At 40.8% G+C, this 17130-nt stretch overlaps 1 long non-coding RNA gene across 3 annotated transcripts in view; it reads right to left on the bottom strand.

Annotated features, from left to right (window-relative positions):
* Positions 1 to 17130, bottom strand: part of LOC123384774 — a 128050-nt gene that overhangs the window by 81120 nt on the left and 29800 nt on the right. For all 3 annotated transcript variants that reach the window (XR_006596298.1, XR_006596299.1, XR_006596300.1), the window contains exon 2: positions 9767 to 9964. This is a non-coding gene — a long non-coding RNA (uncharacterized LOC123384774). The remainder of the gene's footprint in view (positions 1 to 9766; positions 9965 to 17130) is intronic.

Raw genomic sequence — 17130 nt, 5'->3', positions numbered from 1 at the left:
AAAGAAGGTAAGTATTTATTTGAGAAGAAGAACCAATTTCCCAGCCAGGAGAAAACAAGTTGCTTTGGTGAATGTGCTTTGGTAATGTATTAAATTTTTAAAGAAAAACACACGTACCCAAATCAAATTTTGTTTGGTTTCTCAACAACCACTTGGAAAAGCGTGATAGCAATTAGAAACCTTAATTAGAATTCTTGAACACTGAATATCTTGGGCTACCATAGAATGTAAGTCCTCTGAAAGCAGGAATCTTGTCTGTCTTATTCTCTACCCCTGAGCCCTAGAAAGGGTGTAGCACAGAAATAGAACCCAATAAATAAAGTTGAATGAAATAAAAAAATAAAAGTTAACAGGCTCAGCCAGAAGCTCTCAAGTGGGACAATTTTGAAAACTCTTCTAAAAAATTATTTTTCTCATGTATGCTAGAGGGTCACAGATTTATCATTTTCCTAAACAGTAACAGTTTAACAGACCACTCATTTTCTTAACAATTGTCATCACAAACGGTCTCACCTCCGTTTGGTTGTTCCGAATTGTTGGATTCTGTTTGGTAAACACCGGTATCTGCCTGTATTTAAAGGCAGATGAGTAAGTCTTCTTTATAAACTTGCTATCGTGTCGTATGTTACGATGAGAACAAATGTAACGGAGTTCTGCCACTCATACATTTATTAGCCAATAGGCACGAAACAGTCATACAACCTGTTTCATATGCTTCAGTGTAGTTCCTCTTCCACGAAAACACCACGTGAGGCAAATATGACAAGATTATAGATGCAGCATACAGCTAGTCCTCTATTTTGAGTCAGGCACCAAAAAACTCTTGGCAGTCCCCTAGACATAGGACAGGCTTCAAAATTCCAACCATACAGAGCTGTTCTAACAAACTGGGGCACTGGGCTCACTGAATCCTTATACAATTCAACGTAGAGGTGTACATGTTTGGACAGAGGTTCTACCCAATTCCCGTATTTGATTTTTTGTTGATGAAACGAATAGTGTTCATCTAATAAATGATATTGCTTTACTTAACAACCATCTGGAGATCAGAGACACAAGAAAAGATGAAGCAACTTTTGTCACTGTCTCTCTAATACTGTTTCTCACGTGTTAACCAATCACCCCCATACAGAATGTATTAGCATCCTTCAAACATTAACTCACTCCCTCACCCCCGCAGTGGAGTGCTTCTCAGCCAGTGGCAAGCCTCGGACACTGGTCTCTGTTCCACAGAATGGGGTTTGTTAAAGTTGTCAAGAATAAAGGCTTGTTTCAAGAGATACCAAGTGAAGTTTAGAAAAAGACAAGAGGGTAAAACTCATTACTATGCTCAGAAACGCTTGGTAATGCAGGGAAATAAAAACGCACAACACATCTAAATACAGGATGATAATCCGTGTAACCAACGGATTGCTCCTGTCCGTAGAGGAGCATAATTGTGCAGCTCAAGCTCATGACCTCCCGAAGTTGGGTGCGAAGGTTGGCTTGACATAATACAACCCAACCATGAGCTTCTATGAGGATTTTTTCAGATAAAGACACTAATAACGTTATTCACTAAGCAGCTAAAAAAAAGGAAAAAGAAGAAAACACAGTACTTCAAACATTAACTGGCCACCAGTGTGAAAGCTAAAACTAAAATAAATCTATGTATGGAAGTGTTTAAAAAATATTATAGACCATACAATACTGTGAAGATGTAATGTATTTAAATATTTTATCTTTTTCTTTTATTATTATTATTTTTATTATTTATTTATTAAAAAAAATTTTTTTAACGTTTCTTTATTTTTGAGACAGAGAGAGACAGAGCATGAGTGGGGGAGGAGCAGAGAGAGAGGGAGACACAGAATCGGAACCAGGCTCCAGGCTCTGGGCCATCAGCCCAGAGCCCGACGCAGGGCTCGAACTCACAGACCGTGAGATCGTGACCTGAGCCGAAGTCGGACGCTTAACCGACTGAGCCACCCAGGCGCCCCTTATTTTTATTTTTAGAGAGAGGGAGAGTACAAGTGGGGAAAGGACAGAGAGAGGAGAGAGAGAGAATCTTAAGCAGGATCCATGCTCAGTACAGAGCCCAATGCAGGACTTGATCTCACGACCCAGAGATCATGACCTGAGCAGAAATCAAGGGTTGGTTGCTTCAATAACTGAGCTATCCAGGCGCCCCTAAATATTTTATCTTTAAATATACAAAATTAGGTACGGATGTCATATTTTAATATCTGGTTCAAACTGTCTTACTTTCCTCTCATCCCCAACTTCTCGGTCATCCACAACATTTTATTTATCCTCCAGGCACAGTTTAAACTCACCTTCTTACACGGAGCCTTCCTGGATTACCTTTGTCGGAACTAATTGTCCTTTCCTGACATTTGCACTTCTCTTACTGCTTCATTCTGACTTGGTAGCATAGTAAATTATCTTCCTATCACGTGAGGTAGCGAGTATATTCTTCTTCAGTAAATTCAAAAACAATCATGCAGTAATTTACCTGAAAGGTAATTTTCTAGGTGGGGCAAAATTCTTTTTTTTTTTTTTTTTTTTTTTTTAAGTTTATTCATTTACCTTGAAAGACACAGAGAGAGAGACAGACAGACAAGTGGGGGAGAGGCAGAGAGAAAAGTAGAGACTGATTTTGAGCCAACATCCAGAGTCAGATGCTTCACAGACTGAGCCCCTCAGGTGCCCGCATGTGGGGCACAATTCTGCGTGGTGATCAGGGAAGCATTTGGAGAAGCAGTGATACCCCGGCTGGGCCTTGAAGTCCATGTTGGACCTTCTCAAGAAGTTGTCAGTGAACTTGGGGAAAGAAAAGAGATTATAGTTCGCAAAACAGATGGCATTAAAGGGTGAAAGAAGATTAGGGATGCGAAGACCTGAGCGTGGTCCTATGTGTAAAAGACCTCATGATAAAAAAGGAGAAAGCGTTCATGAACTCAGCCCACGGGGGAATATGACCATGTGACAAAGATCACAGAGCGGTCAGGTTTGGAAATGAAGTGGTTTGGGTGTCTCCTCATTTAAAGTGGGGAGAATGGGGCAGAGGGCGCCTGGGTGGCTCTGTCAGTTAAGCGCCAACTTCAGCTCAGGTTACGATCTCGCTCTTCCCGAGTTCGAGCCCCGCATCGGGCTCTGTGCTGACAGCTCAGAGCCTGGAGCCTGTTTCAGATTCTGTGTCTCCCTCTCTCTCTCTCTGCCTTCCCCGCCCCCCCCCTCAAAAAATAAACATTCCAAAAAATGTAAAAAACAAAAGATGGGGAGAATGAGGAAGGGCCTAACCCCATGCTTTTCGATATTCAACAAGGGCTTGCTGAGTGAGTATAAAAAGAGTTTCCTTCGATAATGAGGGACCAATCAGAAGCAGAGTGAAAACCCACAGTACCAACAACGCTACTAAAAATCTTAATTCATTGGACAGTAGATTAGTGATTCAATATCTGACTTCTCTGCCATTTCCTTTTCTCTCAATGTGTTTGTCTTTAACTTCTTCTCTTTCCAACTGCCTTCTCTTTTGTCCTTTTTTCTCATGTGTCCTATAAAACGACCTCAGATCAATTTAACCTTCAACTACTTCACTCCTCCCCCCAGGATATGAAGAACTACTGGTAAAAATCACGATCACAAAATAATGCAGACTGTGGTCGCTGCAAATTAACTCACGTTCCTGAACCCTCAATAAATATGATAAAATATTGAATTTATTTCTCCTTCTCCCAAACGATGAGACTAAGACTTTTATACTATTTTCAAACCTCCTGTTCCACACACCGTCTTAGTAGGTATCATATGCAAATCCACAAAGAGAATAGAGATCATCAAATAGATACACCTCTGACTCTCTCCTTTTACATTTTAAATTTGGAGGCAAGTGGCAATGATGAGGGTCAGAACACACATGTACACGTACAGGCAGTCTGATTTCAGGCTTGAAGCTATAGGTCACCTCCAGCATTTCTCAGAGCAGGTGCTATTAGCATTTTGAATGGGACAATTCTTCAGGAACATGCCTTAAGCTATATTCAAACCCCTTGTGTATATCTCTTACTAATCATTTTTGTAGTTTTTTTCTTTTTCATTTTCTTGCATATTATTTCATTAGGCTTGTTCACTATTTCTCTGCATTTTTTATTCTGTTTTTGTTTCTTCTTATATCGCTTTGATCTTTATAATGCTTTTACATTTTGCTTCTCTTTATTACCTGAGTCCTGCCACTATTTCATTGAATCCTCTCGTCTTTTATTATCTATTTAAGCCTTTATAACTTTGTAGATGCCGAGAGGGAGAGAAAGAGAAAGAGGGAGAGAAAGGTCTCTGGAAGAATAGCAAGCTGTTTGAATTCTTCTTCTGTTTCCTTGATGAATTCCTTTTGTGTGGTATTTTCTTCATTTGCTTTTGGCTTCATTCCTTTCCTTTTTTAAACCTTTGAGACAGATCCCATGGTTCGTTTTTTTTTTTTTTTTTTTTTTAATTTTTTTTCAACGTTTTTATTTATTTTTGGGACAGAGAGAGACAGAGCATGAACGGGCGAGGGGCAGAGAGAGAGGGAGACACAGAATCGGAAACAGGCTCCAGGCTCTGAGCCATCAGCCCAGAGCCCGACGCAGGGCTCGAACTCATGGACCGCGAGATCGTGACCTGGCTGAAGTTGGACGCTTAACCGACTGCGCCCCCCAGGCGCCCCCCATGGTTCGTTTTTTAAATTATTTATTGTTCGCTATTCAGGTACTAAATCATTTACTAAACCAACGGTCAGAAACCAAAGGCAGGAACGGAGAGGAGGGCAGTCAGGAGGGGAAGTGACGTCAAACACGTTGGGGTGGATTAGATTACCTCCGTAACACTTGGCCAAATCTGTCATTTTCTTTTTGTTGGTGTTAAACAAAAACCAACGTGCAGGCCACATTTGAATATGCCCCTAGACCAAACACTCCCAGTCACATCATCGAAGGGTAAAATTGTACTGATTTCCCTGAAATGCCGACTCTGACCTTAAACAAAGCGTAAGCTTCCTTCACATCTGGGTGACCTTACAGCTTCCTAGCCAATCAGCTACAAACCAGGAAGCTCATGCAATGGAGAGGACAGGGAGTCTCCGGTATAAAATTGCTGGGAAAAAAACCCAAACAATATACTTACTCATTCTTGCTTTATAAACTGAGCTGTAACTACTAACAACTTTAGGGTTTTGATGTCTGTTAATCAACAGCGTATCACTCAAGAAAATATTCCTATCAAATAAAGCTTTCTGAATTTTCGTCTGCCATTGCTAACTCTGGAAACATTTTCTCTTCCTTTTCAACGTTCAGGAGGTGCATGGCGTGCTCTTAGCCTCGGGTGACCACTGTTTCCCTCCTTGTTTGACTCTCCTGCCCTCCTTGACAATCACCTACACAGTGGGCTTTTGAAAAAAATCTGTTCTTTAATGAGCTTTGAAGAACGAAGGCTACCGCCGGCCCCCTCCATTTCAGATTTCTGAACAGTTAGTGGCAGTATCCATCAAAACGTAGGGTTCAGGGTTATCATCCGTCTCCTTATTTCATTGATAATTGAATTTTTTATTCATTTTTTCTTCGTTGTTTGGAGTAAGAGTTTTTAAAAAAGAAAAACAAATCCTGTTTCTACACTATCTTTACCTAGAAAGTCTTTGTAACAGTTTGGCATTAGAAAGTGTCCTCACTTTTTTGAGACAGGGAGAGACAGCATGAACGGGGCAGGGTCAGAAAGAGAGGGAGACACAGAATCTGAAACAGGCTCCAGGCTCTGAGCTGTCAGCACAGAGCCTGACCTGGGGCTCGAACTCACGGACCGCGAGATCAGGACCTGAGCCGAAGTCAGATGCTTAACTGACTGAGCCACCCAGGCGCCCCCACAAAGCTTATTTTAAGTCTTGTCTCTACCACCGCCTTCTGACTGGTTTCAGTTTTCTCATTTACCAATTGGGAGCCATGATGCCTACCACATACTCGTTGCAAGGAATAAACAGCACCTAAGTCAAATAAGTTTTACGCTCTAAAGCGTTTACTTAGCTAACCACCAAAAAGGCCATAGAAAATCCATTGCCAGCCCCGGGGAACCTGGGAAGAGACAGAGGGCCTGCTATCTACTTATTACAGCTCGTCTCGTTAACTTCAACTTCTTTTGGTAATCGGACCAAGTGCATAGCCATTGAGCTTTACTATCCTTATCTAGAACCATCATGACATGTTTCTAGAGTTCCAATTTGTCTTTATTCCACAAACTGTTTCTTGCAATTTGAGTTAAAAAAAAAAAATCTCCGCTGTTTTCTTGGTTCTGCCATTTGTTAATTCAGTACTTCCCCCCCCCCCCCCCCTTCCCTCAATGCTTGGATGGCTGGCCTGAATCAATCCAAAACAGTTCCACTGACAAGAGCTGGGCAGATTTCTGTGTTACGAAAATGTTACATACTCTGCGTTAGAGTTCTGTGTTTAATGGATTGGACTCAGCCAGTGGTGTTAACTTTTCTGCCTTATTTCCTTTCTACAAAAAGGGCACAATGTTGAGATGTCTAAACTTGCTTTTTGTGACTAAGGCAAAAACAGTAAAGATTTTTTTAAAAAAAAATGTTGAAACTAGGTACAAACACTTGGAAAGCTTTCTATCAAAGAAAATTTGTCAAGTTTGTGCATTACAGGAGAAAATATAACACGGATACAGAGGCCATCCAGCTCTTTAGCTGATATATCTAGATAGACTTCAGAACTGGGTCCCATATATTTTTTTATACCCTCTGTCTTTTTTTCCCCCAGAGGAAGCTTCTATGGTATTCAGATTGATAGGCTCACTTTCCCAGAGAAGATATGTATGCTCTTTGGGCTCTCAGCTCCCAGGGAATATGTTACATAGTCTCCCCCACTTAAACGTGGCATACATACTCTCGAAGTGGCATACATACTCTCGAAGTATCAAACCCGCCGTCTCCATGAACACTTCATTAAATACACTGGCCTTGATGAACTCTACTCTTTCATTGAATCAGTTTATTTTGTTAATTCACTACTGTCTTAGCATGTCTTAAATAGTGAGTTCCTCCTCCTAAATTCAGTTATCTGAAGACAGTGACCATTTGGCATCTAATAAATAATTGTTGACAAAATGAATAAGTTGTTGGTCTATGTATCCAAAATTAACATCTCCTACATCTGTTTAGAGTTAATATATAGCAATGGGGGTTGTTAACAAGCCAGCAAGCATACATCTCATCGGGATTTGAACAATTACGTTAACACTAGTGACAATATCGCTTTTCTAAGTTACAGCTTCCTAAGTAGTCCGTTTCTGAGAGACTCCACCTGGAAATTCTATAATGGGTTATCTGGCCTATGTCTGCTCGCCTTCAACAGACCTATCTTTAGTCTCCGTAACAGTCTATGTACTGGATTTTCTGTGGAAGGGAATCACTTGGAACCAATGGATGTTAAAGTATGAAGCGTTTTTCAAAGTGTTATTCAACTTGGCTAAGTTCATTTTTTAATTAAAAAAATTTTTTAGTCTTTATTATTTTTGAGAGAAAGAGACAGAGACAGAGCACGAGCAGAGGAAGGGCAGAGAGAGAGGGAGACACAGAACCCGAAGCAGGCCCCAGGCTCTGAGCTGTCAGCACAGAGCCCTATGCGGGGCTCGAACCCACGAACCATGAGATCATGACCTGAGCTGAAGTCGGATGCTTAACTGACTGAGCCATCCAGGTCCCTCTCAACTTCGCTAATTTTTTTTTTTATGAAAAAATTTTTTAATGTATATTTAATTTAGAGAAAGAGACAGACAGAGCAGGAGTTGGGGAGGGGCAGAGTGAGAGAGAGGGAGACACAGAATCCGAAGCAGGCTCCAGACTCTGAGATGTCAGCACAGAGCCTGACGCAGGGCTTGAACCCACAGACCGTGATCATGACCTGAGCCAAAGTTGGACACTTAACTGACTGAGCTACCCAGGTGTCCCCATTGGCTTTTTTTTTTTTTTCCAAAGACTCAGTCTCAAGAGTTAAGGTCTAAATATTGTTGTCTTGATTACAGTATCCAACTTAGGAAGAAAATTTAATAATATTAGAAATAATGTCATTAGGTAGATTTTGTTGACTAGTACAAAGTCACCACTGATCAAACATGCCAAATAAAGCTATAAAGACTACATAAACTCCAAATACTTTTGGTTTGACACTTGCTTCTCTTTACCTCTGGAAAGAAAACAACAACATATTAGATATGGGTAAAAATTCCATAAAAGGGGTATCACCTGATTTACCCACACAAATAAGGTGCCCAGGTATGCTATCTCCTCGGTGACTTAGCCTGAAACTCAGACTCCTCTGTCTACTTAGGATACGCAAGTAGAAAAACTTCAAAGTTTCCTTTTAACTCTAAAATTTAAAACTTATTTTTATAAAAGAAAATGCTCATTGCACTAAAAGGTTGGTCTAGAGGAAAGAACAGTAAACTGGCATTCTGGGGGTGAATAAAATGACTCGTTTCTAGTGTGTGCTGATTACTGTAGTATGGATACTCCCACGATAATTTCAAGCTCCCCAAGTGTAACCAGCAGACGTAGAGTTGGAAAGAGATGTATATAACCCATTCTCCTGTAGTTCAAGCCAATTCCAGAACACCACTGGCTGAAACCCATCAAGAATTTTATTTCAACATTTTTTTTTCAACGTTTATTTATTTTTGGGACAGAGAGAGACAGAGGATGAACGGGGGAGGGGCAGAGAGAGAGGGAGAGACAGAATCGGAAACAGGCTCCAGGCTCTGAGCCATCAGCCCAGAGCCTGACGTGGGGCTCGAACTCCCGGACCGCGAGATCGTGACCTGGCTGAAGTCGGATGCTTAACCGACTGCGCCACCCAGGCGCCCCTCAACATTTTTTAAATAAATGTTTGTGTTTTTTTGAGAGAGAGAGAGAGAGAGCGCATGCTAGACAGCGAGAGTGAGCACACATGAGTGAGGGAGGGCACAGAGAGGAGGAGACAGAGGTTCCAAAGCAGGCTGGGAACTGTCAGCACAGAGCCCAATGTGGGCTTGAACTCACGAACAGCGAGATCACGACCCGAGCCCAAGTCAGATGCTTAACCAACTAAGCCACCCAGGCACCCCAACAATTTTACTTAAAAAAAACATACTTAAGGGGCACCTGGGTGGCGCAGTCGGTTAAGCGTCCGACTTCAGCCAGGTCACGATCTCGCGGTCCGTGAGTTCGAGCCCCGCGTCAGGCTCTGGGCTGGTGGCTCGGAGCCTGGAGCCTGCTTCCGATTCTGTGTCTCCTTCTCTCTCTGCCCCTCCCCTGTTCATGCTCTGTCTCTCTCTGTCTCAAAAATAAATACATGTTAAAAAAAAAATTAAAAAAAAAAGACATACTTAAGCATTTTTAGCTGTTTCTAATTTTATGTGTGTCCCTTAGGAATAATAGAACTTAAGTTCTTTCATTAGGTATGTGTTATTGACAACATAGATCTTCTTAGAGCTTGAACTAAATTTGTATGCCCCATCAACAAATATCTGCTAAGCATCTGATATTACCAGGCGGTGTTCAAGGCAATACAGCTTAGCAGTGAACAAAACAGACAAAAATCCCTGCCCTAACAGAACTTGAGGTTTATCTCTAAATCATTTAGAGATGCTATGGCAAAACAGAAGACACTGTATCAGTTAGAAATCTCTTAGTTGCAACACATAAACCGAAATAAAATTAATGCACCTCTGTTGTAAGACAACTTACTGGTTCATATAAAAGCAGAATCTGAAACTATACCTGAAGCGAGGCTTCATCCAGTGGCTCAAGTTAATCACCAAGGACCCAGTTGTGTTTGTCTCACTAAGCTGTTCTTTCTGCTTTACACAAGACCCCTTGCAGACCAATGATGTCCCTTCCTGGTGGCAAAATGGTTACTGTATTTCAGATCTCCAACGTCATGTCCAAGAGAAGAAAGAAGGTGCCTTTCAGGAGCTCCTGCAAACCAGAGAAAAAGCCTTTATTTTAACAGAACCCCCGGGTCATACCACCTTACTTTTTATAAGGTTATTTGCCCAGCTCTAAGAAAATCTCTTTGGCCAAAGAGAGGATTTGGTGATTCACTGAAGCCCATAATATTTCACCCTTGGAGTTGGACGTGGGTCTTCTGTCCATTCAAATCTCACGGATCAAATAAAGAATGCTGATTCATAGGGACACATGTACTCCAATGTTTGTAGTAGTGCAATCAACAATAGCCAAATTATAGAAAGAGCCCAAATGTTCATCAACTGATGAGTGGATAAAGAAGATGCGTGTTGGGGCGCCTGGGTGGCGCAGTCGGTTAAGCGTCCGACTTCAGCCAGGTCATGATCTCATGGTCCGTGAGTTCAAGCCCCGCGTCAGGCTCTGGGCTGATGGCTCAGAGCCTGGAGCCTGCTTCCGATTCTGTGTCTCCCTCTCTCTCTGCCCCTCCCCCGTTCATGCTCTGTCTCTCTCTGTCCCAAAAATAAATAAACGTTGAAAAAAAAAAAAAAGAAGATGCGTGTTTACACATACACACACACAGAGGGAGGCAACCTGTAAGAGACTTTTAAATACAGAGAACAAACTGTGGGTGAGGAAAATGGGTGGTGGGCATGGAGGAGGGCACTTGTTGGGATGAGCACTGGGTGTTGTATGTAAGTGAGGAACCACCGGAATCTACTCCTGAAGCCAAGAGCACACTGTATACACTGTATGTTAGCTAACTTGACAATAAATAATATATATAAAAAGAAACACACACATGCACACACACGCACACACATGCACACACACACACACACACACAGAGAACAACAAAAGCTATTTTGAAAGAAATAAAATAAAAAGATGTCAGACAGTAAAAATACCAAGTGTCAGTTACAGGTACTTAGAGAGCACCGAAGTGTTAATTAGAAAAATGAATAGAGCCTGTACGGTTTCTATCTCTCTGGCCACTTATAAAAAAGACTTGCCTCTGGGCTTGTGGTCTAATAAGGGATCTGACACATAGTCACAATAGTTAAAAAAAAATATTAACTGAAGATCAGGACATTTGGAATTAATTATAATTAACACATGTGTCCCAGTTTGTCCAATGGAAAAACAGAGAAGACATTTAACAAGGATCAAAGGGTCTCCTTTTCACGTTTTAGTAGTTTTTTATAAGTCACAGAAATTTCTTGGTGATATCAAGTTTTTTATTCTGTATCCATAAAATGAATGGAGAGAGTCAACCTTTTAGAGCGAGTCAGAATATACCTGACAATAATCACACTACAAAGATGCTTATGGCGATTGCTGGAGAAATATGTAGAACAAAGGCTGAAATTTACAGTGTTTGCAAGCAAAGAGTGGTCTTTAACCACCATGGATTATGAGAAGTAATGACTATGTAATTGGTTTCTAAGCTTAAGTTTTTTCTCCAAGAATATCCACACATAACTTATTTTCACATGCGTATCTTTTGCTTTCAAATGCTACCTGCAAAATGCATTTAGGCCAAGACTCAAAAAACTGAGGCATTATTAAAATATATTACATTTCTCTTTTTCCGATGTTCTTGAAAGAGATCGACACACACACGTCTAAACTTTTAGATCTAATTATCTTTACATCAACTGAGTGCATATCTCTTTCAACTACGGTTATCCTTTCTACGGTGATTAAGCTCCAGCCTAGCAAGTGACGTCCGTAGCTTCATCTAGATGTGCCTCTGTATTTTTTATCTAAATCCCACCAGAGTCTGGCTGTAACTTAATCCTGTTCCTCCTTGTTATATCCTCGAGGGAAATTAAGGCGAGCAATTAACCTAGGGATTTCAATTAAAACTCGGGACGACATTCATTTTTTCTGTACAAGGAACCTGCCACCCACTGGGCTTGTTGGGGGTAGTCTTAAATTTGTTTCATCTGAGTATTTGTTTTATTTGAGTCACAGCTGATTGAAGCAGAGGTGTTTTAGTTATTTATTGCTGCATAAGAAACTACCTTAAAATTCAGTGGCTTAAAATAATAATCGTTCTCTTAAATACTTTCTATGTGGTCTCAGAGCTTTTATGCATGTCTGCCAAGCAAGGTGGTCAACACAGCAACTCCAGGCTCCAAGAGGGACTGCTGTTCTACCAAAGACCCGGGTAGAAGCTCTAAGGCTTCTTTTGACCTCACTGTAGAAGTTCTCCTTGCAGGTCACTTCTATATTCCATTTATCAAGCAGATCACTACTGCAAGGCCAGTGTTAAGGGGGAATTAAGTTAGACTCCTCTGTTAGTGGTAGTAGAAAAGAATTTGCAACCCCCTGTATTTTGCCACAGGCAGCAAATCCATAGGTTTGTTAGGGATGCAAAGCCAGGTTGAACAGGTAAACTAGCTAAATCACATTCCTCTTCCAGTAACCTGAAATTGGGCCAATTAGCTATGATAAAGTGGAGTCACGGGTGCCAGTAGAGGCTGGTGTAAAGCCAGCTGAGAAAGGGGAGAGCAGTTATAGGCACACTTTGCAAGGGATTACACGGCTCCTGAGACAGAGGGAGATGGAAAGAACAGTTGTCTAATCCTCCTATGTCTTTATGATATTGCCCTTCCTGAGGTTACTTAGGTGAGACACTATTTCTTCAAACCAAAAATGTAGTGAGTCAGCTCTTCACCATCTGTAAACCATGTTTTGGCTAAGTTTTGACTTTAAAAACAAAGTACTACACATTACTGCATCTTTTGCACTAACATTTGCTTCTCCAAGTATTTCTCAGGGGAAATAGTTGAATAAAGTCTTCAGGACCAAGGTACAACCATAAAATGTGGAAAAATAATATATCAAGTCTATGCTATGCCAAACTATGTGGATAGAAGTTGGAAAAAGTCAGCTGACTTTGAAACATTTTTCTCTCCAATACCAATCACCTAGATATTTGAACAGAAATTAGTCACTGATGGTCCATCTGTCCTATCCTTCTATCCTACAGATTAGGCTGAGCTCTAGAAAGGCAAAGAGGGGGTGGCAGGAACACGGAACAGTTGAACCTCTCATTCGCGGAAAATTCATCCATGACTTGATGAATCCAATTGGGCCATGTTTCAGCTGTACAATACTTATAAAAACGTTAGAAATTGATTCCTGAAGACATCAACCGTAAAACAGCACTCCTTACATAATCAAAAGTTCCACTTTTCTTTCCTTAAAATTGTATTGCCATTTAGATTTTTTAAGGGCACAAACTCCATGTCTAAAAAAATATCTCAGTCGACAGGTGAAAATTCATTAACATTTCAAAATCAAATATTTGAAACTCTACTTCTGCCATGTGCCGTTCTACAGAATAAATCTGATTTTAAAGTCACTAAGACTGACTAGATCTGAGTCTTTTTTTTTTTAATTTTTTTTTCAACGTTTATTTATATTTTGGGACAGAGAGAGACAGAGCATGAACGGGGGAGGGGCAGAGAGAGAGGGAGACACAGAATCGGAAACAGGCTCCAAGCTCTGAGCCATCAGCCCAGAGCCCGACGCGGGGCTCGAACTCACGGACCGCGAGATCGTGACCTGGCTGAAGTCGGACGCTTAACCGACTGCGCCACCCAGGCGCCCAAGATCTGAGTCTTTAACAATGGATTCTTTTCTCCTGAGAAACACAGTTTTACTCCACACGCAGCTGGACTATTGAAGTAAAATGTTAGCGGATCTCATTAAATCTGGGATAAACACAAGCAGATTATTCTGGCCAGAACCAAAGTTGGCTGAGGTAGTAGAAATAAATACAACAAAGCCCCAAACCTAGCCTTCTATTGACTGAGAAGACGACGACTTGCCTTTTGTTGTTGTTGTTGTTAAATTAAACAACTTTATAGGAAGGCCAACCACCACTGCTCCAAGTAGTCTGCTCCTTTTTTGGGGTTCTGTATAGGAACGGAACAAGTGGCTAAATCTGGAGAGTTTTAAAACAGTGCCCAAGAAATTGTCAAGGCAAACATTTTGCTTCAATGCGGAAAAGTCCCTTTTTTGTTATAAGGAAAAAGGAAGACATAGTCCTGATTTTTTTTTTTTTCATTTCAGAAAGAACCATCTATTTTTCTCCAGCTCATGTTGGTGTTCTAATCTCAACCATTTAATGTGCTTCTAATTTGAAAATTTTCAATCTGAAAAGAAAGCATACAACAAATTTAAAAGGCACAGTGTTCTGCTCATTTGCAGAGATTTTAATGGGATCAACAGAATAGATCCCAAGTAAACACCTAAATCATAGGTTGGGAGGTCAGAACAAACCTGAAATGGCTTAGATATCATCTCTTACTTTGAAGGACTAATTATGTCCAGGTAAATAGCAATGCATTTGAAGCCCTTTCTGGAAGAGAAATCATCATAGCTTTTGTGGAGCCTTCGTTTTCTTTCTTATTAGATGCGTTTCAACTTTACAGTGAAACAAAATACTTCTCTTTCTTACACAACAGCGAAATTGAAGGTAGAGTTAGGCCATAATTTCCCTTTCTTTCTTTCTTTCTTTCTTTCTTTCTTTCTTTCTTTCTTTCTTTCTTTCTTTCTTTCTTTCTTTCTTTCTTTCTTTCTTTCTTTCTCTTTTCTTTCCTCCTTCCTTTCCTCCTTCCTTTCCTCCTTCCTTTCCTCCCTCCTTCCTTCCTTTCCTCCCTCCTTCCTTCCTTTCCTCCCTCCTTCCTTCCTTCCTTCCTTCCTTCCTTCCTTCCTTTTTAATTTGCCATGTGCTTAATTTGTCCTTTCTGGGTATTCTCTTTAATGTATGTATACATGCAGAGAGGGGCCACATTGTGCTTAGTGAAGACCCTTTCCTGGGAGTGTGGAGATGTTTTAAGCAGAGAAAGGCATCCACAATGGCAGGCTGGCCCTCAGGATTCCATGCCCTGCAGCAAAAACCGGAAAAGATTTGTGGAGGTGGGGGAGGCGAGGGCCTGAAAACCTTGTGTAATAGATAATAGATTCCATCCACCGGTATCAAATGAGATGGAAAATTTCTGTGGATTTTGTAGTGTCTGAACACCGTATTTTTGCCTTTGTTAATTTTTTAGGCAAGGGTACAGGCATTTTCCACCCTCTGAATGATTTAACATTGAATTAAACTGAATATTACCCTAATATTTGCACCATCCCAGAAACAGTTGCAACTGGTTGTGAAAACCAGCTCTTCAAAAACTGTCCTCTAGCAGGAGAGGGTACTAACCAAAAGCTTGACTGCCACAGAAAATGACATTTTCAATAAATACAAATTCAAACATTTCTAAGGAGATTTTTGGTCTGAGCACGGCTGCGTAAGTCATCATCTTTCCTCTTCTCTTCTGGAAATCATAAAAGAAAACTCTCCCTTGTAAGCAAAACTAGATGAATGTAATCCCTAGAAGTCTAAAATGCATGTACCGTATGTCGAAGGTCACTGAGATATGACAGACGCAGCCAGGCAAACGTGAAGAGGAAAAGCGTGAAGACTTACAGGTGACCCAAGTGGGCGGAGCTCAGGAAATGGCAGGCAAAGTACACTTTCTGCAAAGGGTTCCCTCAACTAAAATATGCAACTGGATTCCTTGTTAGTAACACTCTGCGGAGAAACCGGGGTTGGAGGCGGAAGGCTTCTTGAACCTGGTTTGTTTCAAAGAGGTGGAGGAAATGAGCTGCAAAAGAAGAAATGTAACAACAGGCTGGCTACACTGTGGAAATCTATGTGTCTCCCTGGCAGCAGAGAAGGACAGAATCTTTCATATTAAAAAATATGGAAGGTTCCTTGGACTCTTCTCTTACAGGGAAAAATTTCCATGAACCCAAACTCATTCAATGATGGAGGTAAAGCGAGAAAACAATAACCAGGAACTGGGAAATCAATGATACGTAAAACTGTAAGACACAATTTGAAAAGGCTGTAAAACTTACAAACAGAGAAATAATACCTATCAAAAGAAATGTTCCCACGGTGCGGACAAGAAAGAGTGACAGAACATTTTACCCTGATTTAAAAGATCTTGGTGAATAAGCTCTATGTTGGAAGATCACCATTCAGAAGTTTGACAACCTGAGGAATTAATGATTAAATAATAACAAATAAAGTATGAGCTTGAAGAACTCAGATTTAAAAAAAAAAAGAAAGAAAGAAAAAATGAAATTGGAAGGAGCACTAGGAAGAATGGAAATTGAAGACAGTGAGGGAGCCTGGGTGGCTCAGTTGGTTAAGCGTCTGACTTCAGCTCAGGTCATGATCTCACAATTTGTGAGTTCGAGCCCCATATCTGGATGGCTGCTGTCAGCAAAGAGCCCGCTTCTTATCCTTTGTCTCCTTCTCTTTCAGCAACCCCCCCCAAACTTGTGCTATCTCTCTCAAAATAAATAAACTAAAAAAAAAAAAAAAGAAAAGAAATTGAAGATAGTGCATTAATGGATACAGATGCCAGATGAGATAAGTGAACGAAATAAAAGGAGGATTAAGAAAGAATTTAGGGGCACCTGGGTGGCTCAGTCAGTTAAACACCGACTTTGGCTCAGGTCATAATCTCCCGGTTCATGAGTTCAAGCCCTGTGTCAGGCTCTGTGCTGACAGCTCAGAGCCTGGAGGCTGCTTCATGTTCTTTGTCTTCCTCTCTCTCTCTGCCCTCCTCTCTTTCTCGCTCAAAATAAACATTAAATTTTTTTAAAGGAAAGAATTTAAAAGATCAAGAAGAACAGCTACACAAACCCAATAAAAGAGTTCTAATAAAGAATTGGAATCCTGAAGAAGAAAACAAAATTGAATAAAATATTTATTCACATTTTATTTAGTTTTTATTTATTTTTTAATATGTATTTGTGTGAGAGAGACACAGTGGAGCTGGGGAGGGGCACAGAAAGCGAGACCCAGAGTACGAAGCAGGCTCCAGGCTCTGAGCTGTCAGCACAGGGCCTGATGTGGGGCTCAAACCCACAAGGCGTGAGATCATGACCTGAGTCGAAGTTGGAAGCTTAACCGACTGAGCCACCCAGGCACCCCTCAAATTTTAATTCAAGAACACATTTCGAAATTAAAAGCAACCACAAATGAGAATAAATATATTAAAAAGCTTACTCTGTGTAAGGGAATATCAAACTGGAATGGTCAGCACCAAAATGTATTCTAGGAGTATTACTGCACTTTAAGGATCAAGAATTTGGGGACAGCA

The sequence above is a fragment of the Felis catus genome, chromosome B1 (genome assembly GCF_018350175.1).
Source record: "Felis catus isolate Fca126 chromosome B1, F.catus_Fca126_mat1.0, whole genome shotgun sequence".
In the NCBI taxonomy this organism is placed as follows: Eukaryota; Metazoa; Chordata; class Mammalia; order Carnivora; family Felidae; genus Felis; species Felis catus.
Note: the sequence above shows the minus strand (reverse complement) of the source record. Positions and strands in the feature narration are given on the sequence as shown.